This window comes from Rhinolophus sinicus, chromosome 6 (assembly GCF_057876585.1).
Source record: "Rhinolophus sinicus isolate RSI-liver-muscle chromosome 6, RSI-T2T, whole genome shotgun sequence".
Classification (NCBI taxonomy): Eukaryota; Metazoa; Chordata; class Mammalia; order Chiroptera; family Rhinolophidae; genus Rhinolophus; species Rhinolophus sinicus.
In genome coordinates, this window is record NC_142506.1 from 28,527,453 (window position 1) to 28,539,022 (window position 11,570).

The 11,570-nt window shown below is 41.1% G+C and overlaps 1 non-coding gene across 1 annotated transcript; it reads left to right on the forward strand.

Annotated features, from left to right (window-relative positions):
* The first annotated feature begins 1,696 nt into the window (after nucleotides 1-1,696).
* On the forward strand, nucleotides 1,697-1,845 carry LOC141567963 (small nucleolar RNA SNORA57). Its single transcript, XR_012491007.1, has one exon. It is a non-coding gene; the product is annotated as a small nucleolar RNA SNORA57 (small nucleolar RNA).
* Nucleotides 1,846-11,570: the final 9,725 nt, after the last annotated feature.

Below are 11,570 nucleotides of genomic sequence, written 5' to 3' on the forward strand. Positions count from 1 at the left end.
ATTATCTGATCCAAAATGTCAATAGTGCTGAGGCTGAAAACCCTGGTACTAGGCCCATGATATTCTGATTCCCCAATTTTTGATTAACAACATAGTATATAATACCGTCAGTTTGTGTTTTTTTGTCTGTAAAATTGAAACAATAAAATCTACCTGTTGCATTGTAAGAATTACATGGAATCATGTAATAAATTATGGTCACATTGCCACCTTGAGATATTAGCTAAGTTCACTCACTAGCTCAGAGATTGACACATACATTTCAGCCTTATAGTGAATTCCTGATCCATCACAGTCACACATTTCTACATGCTTCTTGCTTGAGAAGACTAGAAACAAAATTTTTATCAACAAACACGAAGTATTTAATGAATAATGGCTTTTAAAAACATGTTTTCATTTATTCCTGTTATAACAATATATATTAATTATTTAATAATTAGACAGTATAGATAAACAAAAAGAAAAAAATAAACATCACCCATTATTCCATGACTCAAGGAAAATCACTTGGGTACATCCCTCAAGACTATTTCTATTCAAATACATGCATGTACATATGCAACCTGTGCCATAGACTCAGGGCAGCAGGTAGAGTGCCTGTGTCTAACCCTCTGCAGAGCAAGAGTCAAGGACACTTGGTGTCCTCTTGGTGCCTCAGCTGGGTTGTCAGGTATGGGGTGTCTCCACTGTCTCCATTTCATTCCCTGTTGTTGACCAAGGTCACCACTAATGCCTCCCCATCCATGATTCCTTTTCTGACCCCCATAATTATATATAACAACAACGACAGCTGAACTTCTAGAGCACTTAGCTTTGTGCTCAGAACTGTTCTGTGTGCTTTGTATATAACAACTCATTTAATTCTCACAACAACCCTTTGAGACAAGTATTATTATTATCCCCATTTACATATAAGGGAACTGAGACACAGGGTGATTATGTAATTTGACCAATTAGTAAGTGGCAGATCTAAGTTCTGAACCCAGTCCTGTCTGGCTCCAGGGTCCTTGCTCTTAACCTCTGTAACATAAAGCCTCTCCTTGCACTGTCTCTTAGACACACTCCTTTTATACTCTGAGTTCTCATGGCACTCTAATGGCATTTAGCTAATTTTACTTACATTTCATCAACCTTACCAAGACCACCTTTGACGCAGAGGCTTAAATATGCATTATACATAGTAAACATTCAATAGGTGATAACCAAATAGATTTCACAACTAAAGGACAGGCCAGGTTTTCAAACATTTTATGACAGAGAGGAGGGGAAGAGGTTTATCTGAATAATTAAACCTGTCAGTTCCTTTTTTCTGTGCCCTGTATTTTTTATCCCTGAACTAATAGAAATTATCATCTTTGTCAGTATCTCCTTGGAAATGTTAAGAAACCTTCTTGGGAGCACCAAATGTTCATAGAAATAGGAAGATCAAACATTTTTTTAAGTAGTTCTGCCCTTCCACCTTCATTTCCAGATTTTGTTACCTTTATTATTACTTTCTAATTTTCTCAATGCAACTTTAAATGACACAGTAGGAAAGATTTTGAATAATTACTCTTCTGTACTGAGAAGTGGTTGTCTATGGTCAAAATCTACTTAATTTTCATCTTATTTATACGAATAGCCTAATGGTAATAGCATAGGAAGTTAGCACTCAATAGTTATAACGAACCCATCAGTTAAGAAAAAAAGCAACCCTCCTCTTCTTGGCGGGGATCGGGTGTGTGGTCTCCATCCCTGTAATGTATGGAGGCCGAGGGAAAGGGCTCCGGCCCTCTCGGCGTCATGACTTGGGTGCCCACGGCTTCCAATCCACCAGTTCTATCCTCAAGCGCCAGGACACGAGGCAAATAAAAATGAATGAATGAATGAATGAATGAATGAATGAATGAATGAATGAATGAAAAGAAAGAAAAGAAAAGAAAAAAAAGCAAAAACATGCAAAAAAAAACCCAAAACTCCCTGATGTATTTACTAATTATAAACATCTTCTCTTTAGTCTCCTATTTTATTGTTACACTAATTCCTCAATTTACACCCAAATATCTTTCAAAAAAGTTGATTTACTGAGGGGAGAGTGTGTTTTAAAAAGTATCAACAGGGTGGCCAGTTGGCTGTTGGTTAGAACATAGTGCTAATAACTCCAAGGTTGCTAGTTCGATCCCCGCATGGGCTACTGTGAGCTGCGCCCTCCTTAAAAAGAAATAAATTTAAAAAAAAAGAGTATCAACAAAAATAATGAACATCCATTTTAAGTGCCCCTTGAATATTTTTATCTCAGCCCTTACTATTTTATTGAATGTACTTACTTATATGACTATTGTAGGGAAACAATTCTTCATAGATCTTGCATTTATGCCTGTCTTGTGAGTAGAGGCACTGACTGCCTTTTTTCCAGATTATCTTTTCAAGGATATTTGTATAGAACAGCATTGGAAAGAGATAACGTTTCCCTCTGAAGTACTGAACAGCTACACTTACTGTACAATATAGAAGATTTGGGTTTCCTAAGCTCAGGTTTACTCTCCTATAATGAAACTGTGTGTCCCCACATCCATCTGGCCCCATCCATATCTCCCTATGGAAATTGGGTGCAGGGGAAACTAACACAAATATGCCGACGCTTATACTGCTTGCAGTGCTATGAGTAAAAGTCCTCTGTTTCTGACTCACGGTCTTGTATCAGCTACCAGTGTCCTTGAAACTGTGACAAGCCAAGCTAACTTGTAGAGTAAAATCTCATATGCTTCCCATCTCTTAAAATGTTGGTGGCAATATGGGCTACATGAGAGACACAGCTTTCTGGAAGAGAAAGGATGAAGATCTCATAGAACAATTCATGGAATTTTCAACAAGTCCGTAGAAATTGATAGTAAGCTGAATTGTGTGGTCCCAGGGAATCAGCTGTAGACTAAATTGTGTGGTCTGCTTTATTGCCTGCTAATGAGGAAGAATTGGGGAGGTGGGTGCTGTCCATGTTGTCTCAAAGACTCCAAATGGGCCCATGGTTGCTATACTGTTAACTGTCATCCAGGCAAAGGCACTTCCTCACCGAAGGCCATCAGCCTCAGGTTTGTCCCTTATAATGACTTGTACTAATATTTGTCGTGTGTAGGCAGAATGTGCCACTCCCTATCAAACAACAGTTATAGGGGTCATAAGAATAATGACTACTTGGTTGAGTACACTACTCACCATGTCACCCTACAGTGCACCATATGGGCCAAAGTGGGGACATGATGAGTCACTGTAAGTTTATAAAAATGGCTCATCCCTCATGTATGACTCTCCCAGATGAAAGGTCTGGGTGAGTGTTGCGAGCGCCTGTAAGGGCTGTTGCTACATTTCAGTCTCTTCCTGGAAGTCAAGGGGACATTAACCCTTCAGCAGGGCCCTACGTCCCTGCGTGGTACGCATGACACGAGTGGGGAACAAAGTCCCAGCACACGGGTTCAGATACAGTGAGCAACACAGCTTTATTTGGGAACCAATGTCCCTCCAGAGTCCAATGCTCTGGTAAGCACAGAATATTATACAGAATAGAATAGAATTTAATCACGAACCAAGTCCCAGAGTCAATCGGGATGGAGAAGGTTCCTGGTCTGGGAGAGATGACTGGGCCTACGACGGGTCCAAGGCGAGCGGGTCTTGCAGGGAAGTCCCGGAGTATGGTGGCTTGCACCTTACAGAGGGTCTTAGCTGGAGCACCCAGTAGGACCACGCACAGCATTGCTCTGGAGTTCTGCTTTTATCCTCTTTTCCTTGGACTTGTTTACCTCTTAGGTGATAACCAGAAGTTATATTGGTGAACGTGTCTATCACTCAATTTTGTTATGCTCAGTTTCACGCAAAAACATGTTTTTCACTTCACTCTTATCAGTCTTACACGTGTGGCCATAACCTGTCCCTACTAGTAAACAACTTGTTTTGCAAACCTCAACCCAACATATATAATACATTTTATATGCGCTCTACAGTGAGAGTAGGGAATGACTGGGAAAATGTGAAAGTGTAGCAACTGGAATGGGACATACTGGTTTTGTGACTGGTAGAGGGAGAACAACAACCCAGCACCTGGGAAAATAACACTTTAGACCTCAGCAGGTGTGGGGGAGGAAGGACCTTGAGGGTCTTTGTCCTTCAGAATTATCCCTGGAGGCTTTTTCAGGAAGGAAACATCTTAGGGTGATTCTCCTAAACTGTTGTAAGCACCTTCTGTTTAACTCACTGCCAGGTCTGCCATCTCCTGCCAGATAGCTCTGAGCACAGTTTGAGGTTTGATCAGCCATTCCCCTTCACTTGACCAGGACATCTATCTAAAACAGCAAGGGATGGCCCCAGCTCCTGCACCTCCCACACAAAACACCTGTCAACACTTCTGGATGTTTTCCCCTCCTTCATTCCTATAGCCATTGCTCAGTCATTCCATGGGGTGAATAAATGCTACCTGCCTGGTGACATGGACAAACAGGAGAGTTTAGTCTGACCGCCCTCAGGCAGCTCCTCCATAAACAAGGACTGGACCCAATTATTCAAAGCCCACTAAGAACCCTAAGATTTAACAGTGGGTGGAGAGGCCATGTTGGTGGTACAGTCAACCTATGCTCACTGAATGTAGGTCTGAATTGGGGGGCCCCAATAGTTATAAATACTACCTCCTTCCCAGGGCTCCCATGTGTACCCACAGGACTGTAGTATTTGCATGGAAGCCAGGAATTACCCTGACTCATTTCCAAAACCATGGGTTTTGAACCCTAGGAGTGATCATAAGAGACCTTCAAGTGTTTAATGAAACACCATCAGTAAACCACATGGCCCTCAAATGACTGTGGCGATATCTCCAAAATGAAGCTTCCTTTGATTACTCATTATTTGTGCATAATCAGCAGCCAGTTATTGCTACAATGGAGGTCATCCAATCAGAAAAAGCAGTACAAAATTTGTCCCTGAGTTTAGCTGAAGTGATCAGTGACACCACTGCGACCCTGGAGAGCATTCGGGTCAGCCTCAACCTAGTGGTCAGGGACATTATAAGATGGTAGAATCGTTTCAAAGTCCTTCCTCATGGGCCGAGGCAGTCTATACAATTGCTAATACATCCTGTTGTGCCTACATGAACGGCTTGGGCCAAGGGGAAAGATCAGTACAGAAACTTAAGGAGAGCATCCCTTGTCTTTTCTTAAGTTAGACCCTGGTGGCTTCTGGGGTTTATTTCATAGATTGATTCTGAAACCCCAGGCAACTTAGCTGAGGACATGGCTGCAGGATGGCCTCCTCCTGCTGCTGAGATTCTTGCTCATAGTGACCTTTGTAAGATCTATATGAGACAAATAGAACAGGTTTGGTTCCAGTCTGTCAGTTAGGTTAATCCAGAGTGGCCAGTGGAGTGGCATATTTATGGGAAAATTCACCAGAAGCCATGACAATGTAGAAACAAGGGGTGGATATTACTAGGAAACAATGCCTCATGGGTTTCTTGCATTTCTGCCATTGTCTGGACTCTTTTTTCAAGTATATTTGGATAACAAACAGTATTGGAAGATACAGATAGTATCTCTCTGCAAAGCAAAAAAGGATAGATAAGCATTTTTTAAACAAATATTTATTTTAGAATAGTTTTAGGTTTACAGAAAGCTTGTGAAGATAGCAGAGAGTTCCCATAAATATTACACTCAGTTTCCATTATTATCATTATCTTATGGTACATTTGTCTAGGTAAGTTTTATACTGTTTAGTCTGAAAGATTTGGGTTCCCTCAACTCAGGGTTCCTCTCCTGTAAGACAACCCACTGTGTGTCCAGGCATCCATCTGGGTCTGTCCACATAACCCTGTAGGGCTGAGATGTCAGAGGAGCTGAGAGAAATAAGATTGTGCTCGTGCTGATTACTGTGCCGTGAATAATAAACTCCTTTTTCTCTGTCCCAAGAGACTTATGTCTTATACAGCATCCATTAAAATATGGCAGACTAACTTGTTAGCTTGTAAGCAGGACAAAATCCAAAACTCTTCACATTTTTTTTTACAATACTCCCTTCTCCCCACCAACCCTCCACATGACTGTAAGCTCCTTCAAGGCATAGAACAAGTTCCCGTTTGATAGATACATATGAACTGAACTAAAATGCACGAATTTCTTTTAACAGTTGTGTAGAGTGAATCTGAGGTAAGAAGTCAGGCTGGTATCTATCTGCATAGAACTTGGTTGAATCAATCAGTCTTTGCCTAGTAATTAAAAGGGAAGGGAACACACTATATGGGCCCATGGGAGTGAAGCAATTTAGGTGTGAAGGTGAGAGAAAACAGACTGTTGGAAAGTTGGAAAGGTAAGAGCTCTCTGCAAGGTGGGAGAGAAGTCTTGACACCTTGGTAAAACCTGGTGTCTGGGGGATGCAGGAGCTGACCTCAGGTATTACTGTCACGTGCTCATGAGGGTGTGTGAGGAGGACTGTAATGACAGCTAGTCATGTCAGGAGAGCATAGTGACAGGCAGTTCTGACAGACGTTCAGTAATGTCCATGAGCCTTTGGAAGGACCCTGGCTCTTGGCCTGGAGTTCAGCAGTAGGATTCTAGTCCTGAACTGTACAGCAGCAAAAGGCATGCATGATGTGGGACCTGGATTCCGAAATAGGGATCCTCAAACAGAGTAGGGATGTACTTTGAAAAGTACAATTAATATCAAAATATCACTTTATTTGTGGAAGGAGGACACAGTGTATTGCAACTTACAGAAGTTAATATCTGACACAATATTCTTAGCATAATTGATTCTCTGGGGCTCGTAAGAGTTTTGTGGTTAATAAGAGGGAGCATGAGCTAGATAAAGGGAAGGAGGCTTGTAAAGCACGATCTTAGAGGGACTGGGTACTAGGCAGGGACTCGATGCAACAAGGAAGGTGGGCTGCGCTCTGCCATTTGCTGCTGTATATGAATCTCAGCTTTCTCATTTGTATACTCCTCACGAGACTTATTAGGAGGATGAAATGAGATCATGCATTTAAGCGAGCACCTGGCACCCAAAGGCGCTCCACAAATTGCTGGCTACAATGATCATTATCGTTGATGAATACAGATGGAATACAAGGAAGGGGACTGAATCTCAAAACCCAATAGCCAAGTTACCGAAAGAGTAACTGGTGTGTGAGGCACACGGTGAAGATCATGAATCTCAGCAGGGTGAGCTAGAAGGTCTCACACCTCTGTTCCTTCAGGGTTGGTCTCAGAGACTAAACAGAACCTTGACCTCTGGAAAAAAACTGCCTCAGAAGCTGAACACATGCAGTGTCTAAAGGATCATGTGAATAATCATAACCTATTTTCTGTTAACATACGTGTACACACGTATACTTTTAAAACTTTTCAACGTTCACATGTTAAAGTATTTTTTTTTTTAATTGGGGAGTATTGGGGAACAGTGTGTTTCTCCAGGGCCCATCAGCTCCAAGTCGTTGTTTTTCAATCTAGTTGTGGAGGGCGCAGCTCAGCTCCAAGTCCAGTCGCTGTTTTCAGTTTTTAGTTGCAGGGAGCGCAGCCCACCATTCCATGCGGGAATTGAACTAGCAACCTTGTTGTTGAGAGCTCGCGCTCTAATCAACTGAACCGCCCAGCTGCCCCTCCAGAAGCTCAGCTCAAGTTGTTGTTTTCAATCTAGTTGTGGAGGGCGCAGCTCACTGGCCCATGTGGGAATCAAACCAGCTACCCTGATGTTCAGAGCTCGTGCTCTAAGCAACTGAGCCATCCAGCCACCCCAAGTTAAAGTATTTTTAAACACTCAGATTGTATTAAAACAATCCCTGACATTAATAAAACCCCCAAAGTAACAATTTACTTAGAGAGCATCTAGATATAGCTAATAATTATTATTAGCATATGAGATGATCTTTTAACTTTAAAAAATTATCCTATCAAATTAAGTCCAGTTTATGTAACACTACCAAATCCACCATGGCATACTAAAAAAATTGTTTTCCTGCTTCCACTATTTAATAGCTTTATGATCCTAGGGAAATATCAAGTTCCTAACCTGTTAAATGAGATTAATATTAGTACGTCTTATATTTTGAGATTTGAGATAATGGAAGTGAGATTTCTTTGAAAACATACTTGCTTTATAATTTTTATTATGATTATGATTATTACATAATTCTTGCACTAGGATTTATAAATATACAATCCAAAATAGTGTATAAATATCAGTGTTTTCTTTAAGAAAATAAAATATACACATGTACACACACATCTCAAGCAAAGGGAGTGACTATAACCCAGAAGTAAAGGGTGAATTATGAAAGGGAGATAAATACTAACGGGATATGAATGAAAATAATTTTAGCAACATGAAAGCGAGTACAACTAAGCCTGCCAGTTGGAATTTAGACCACATTTCATCACTTTAAACAATTCAATCAGAGCTGTAGCAAACTCAGGTTTCCTCTCAATAAACATAAGTTTTGCAATCAAGGAGAAAATAAAAGTATCTTCCTACACCTGCAAATTTGCTGGGTACAATAAATTATAAAGAAATCTGGGGCGGGGTTGAATATGTGTTGTGGAAGGATAAGTATGAGCAAATGTTTTCCATTCATTATTAAAAAGCAACCTAATAATTTACGTGATTCTATTCAGAAATAAAGCAAACACCTTGAAACTTGGAAACACTGTTTAACTAAGACATAATTCACCTTCTCCTCATCAGTCAATAAGTTTGGGCCCAAAAGTGAAAAATTGCACAATAAGTTCCCTTTATACTATATGGTTCTTTGAACAGAACTAGAAAACACTATTTTGTAGATCCTAGCAACCACTTTACAAGTATAGTAGAAGGGAAACTGTTAGTTCTTTAATTTAATGATTCATTAAATTATTTTTTAAATAATTATACCTATCCAACCCAACCACACTGTCATGCGAGGTGTCAGGCGGGGTCTCAGCTCCTGCCCCCCACATAAGAACACAGGATATGGTGAGGCCAAAAAGGAACACCCCTGGAGCCATAGATAGGGGAGTCATACCACTATAGTCTCTGGCGGCTGGGTTGGAGACACAGGAAGAAGGAGCCACACTTTCCGCAATCTGCCATCTGCTTTTTTGCCAACCAACCAACCCCTCTTGCTAGCTACAATCCGCTGTGCTAACTGCAATCCACTGTCCACTTCTCTGCCAACCAACTAACCCCACTTGCTAGCTGCAGTCCATCCTGCTAACTGCAATCCGCCTTGCTAACTGCGATCCACTCTTGCTAGCTCAGCCACCATCTTCTTGCTAGCCCCCATTTTTTTGCTAGCGTAGCCATGGCAGTTATATTAGTGGCCAATGGCTTACTGGTTACAGCTGACAGCCATCCTATCACAGTTGATGGCCTTTTACTACCTGAGCCAGCACCTTTCCAAGTGAGGCCGAGAGCCTGGAAACTGCACTCCTGGCTCTGTCCCCATAAACACCCTCCCTAACACCAAAGGACTCCCCTTGTACTGGACTCCCCTTGGATTCTTGTTACTAATGCAGATATCTGTGACAAATGAAAAATACTGAATTCTGCAGGTGTATCTATCTGCCTGTGCATCTATCTGCATTTTAATAGAACCTCACTAAGTTTAATAAATCATTGCACTAGAACTTGTTGAGCAGAGCTTCTGAATCTCTGCAGCACAGTTGTATTATTCATTTAGCATTTCAGATATACTAGTATGTATTCATTCATCCGACAAATATTTTGGAGTGCTTACTGTGTTACCAATGCTGTACTAAAAACTCTGTTGTCATTTGCTGGCGTGTCTACCACCAGCTAGATTAAAAGTCCCTTTAGACGGAGATCCTAAGCAAATATTTCTTTGTAATTCTAGAGACTGATAATGTACCCTCCACTTAAAAGTTGCCCACTCAGGATCCATTCGCTCTTTCCTTTCTGACAGAATCCTAATTTTGTTCAGGGACATATCCGTATGGCTAAGTATTTTAGAGGAAAATGTCAGGAATTGGTCTGATTACTCTGAAGATAATGCCATTTCTCTTATGTTTGCAGGTGAGCTAATTCTGGCCAATGAGACATGAAGGGAAGTCTCCTGGGAGGCTTCTGTGAAGTTTCCTCACTCCTAGGAGAAAGATACAGGAAGAGGGGGTCTCTCCTTTTCCTGCAAATGGTTATACTTCTGTTGTGGTATCTGCAACGATAGCAGCCATCTTGCTACTTCCCCGAGGAAGAAGCTTCCACTGGGGGTAGCAGACAGGAGAAATGGAAAAAACCTCTCTTCCAAGGCCCAACTAAGGGTCGGAAATTGTCCTGATTGCTACATACAGAAGATTTTCATACAAGTAATAATAATGATTTAAAACCATGGCTATCATTCAACGAGTGCTTACTCTCTGCCAGCCACTTTAAAATCCCACTCTTGTAAAATATGGCAGGTAAGACCTATCTAATGGAGTTATTGTGAGGAGTCACTGAGCCAAAGTACATACAGGGCTGAGCCCAGACCCTGGGATATGTGAAAGGTGCCCAATAAAAATTGGCTGAATTATCACTAATTATACCATTAAAATGTCACAGTGAGGTTTAGCTAACAATCAAAATGTCATGTCTTGGCCACTCCAAAGGGAATGAGCACAGAGGAGTTGGCTAAGAGGCAATTTGGGGTTTGGGAAAGGAGAGACCCAGTTCTGGTTCCTCACAGCATCCCAGGCACAACTTTCTGAGCCTTAGGCAAATAAAAATGTCTTTGTTCCAAATTACATATATTACCTGGTGATATGCTTGAACTTTACATTTCTATTACGTGTGTGTCTTACATATCCCTTCACTTCCCTATTCCAAGTACCAAAATGCAGAACACAGACAGCATCAGGAAAAAAAAAAGGTTCTTTCCGATGTGATCAGAGGTACAAAATCACGTGGGAGGCTAAAGAGACTGCTCTGTCCTGGTGGGCAGAAGCTCTTCATCCATTGTCTTTCCCTTTAAAATAAACAACAAAGTTTCCCCCTCGTGCTGAATTTGTTCTTGCTATTTCTCAAACCAAAGTGCAACTGGAGAGACAGTTACTACTTAGGAATGTTAAATACATACGTGGCTTTCATGCTAAATCTGTGACAATCCTTCCTAACATTCCAGTGCTGGGAACTGGCAATTTAAATCGCTCTTTGAAACATACTGTGGATTTACTCCTCAGAACTTAAAAAAAAGAAAAACTGCTTCATTTAATTCCTCTAAGTTTAGGACATTGTGATTTACATAATAAGTCTTTGTTAATAAGTAAATATTTTACTCTTTATAAAATTGAGATGGGAAGTGTAGTTAGAATACAGACCTACCTTAGAAAATTCATCTAGTTCAAGGAAAGCTCAGACCTGGGGCTTTGAAAACGGCCCCATACATTCATGAATAATGCAGGATTTAAAATTTCAGGGGTGGGGTGGAGGGGGGTGGGTGGAAGGTCCAGCTGCTCCAGTAGGAGGCTGGATTATAACCTGCAGGATGGAAATCTCCATTTCTTGGGAATTCAGGTACAAATTAGCATGTCAAGGACAGCCAGTTGTTCCTTGAAAAGCGACAGCATTTTCTTCTGTCTCAACATTTT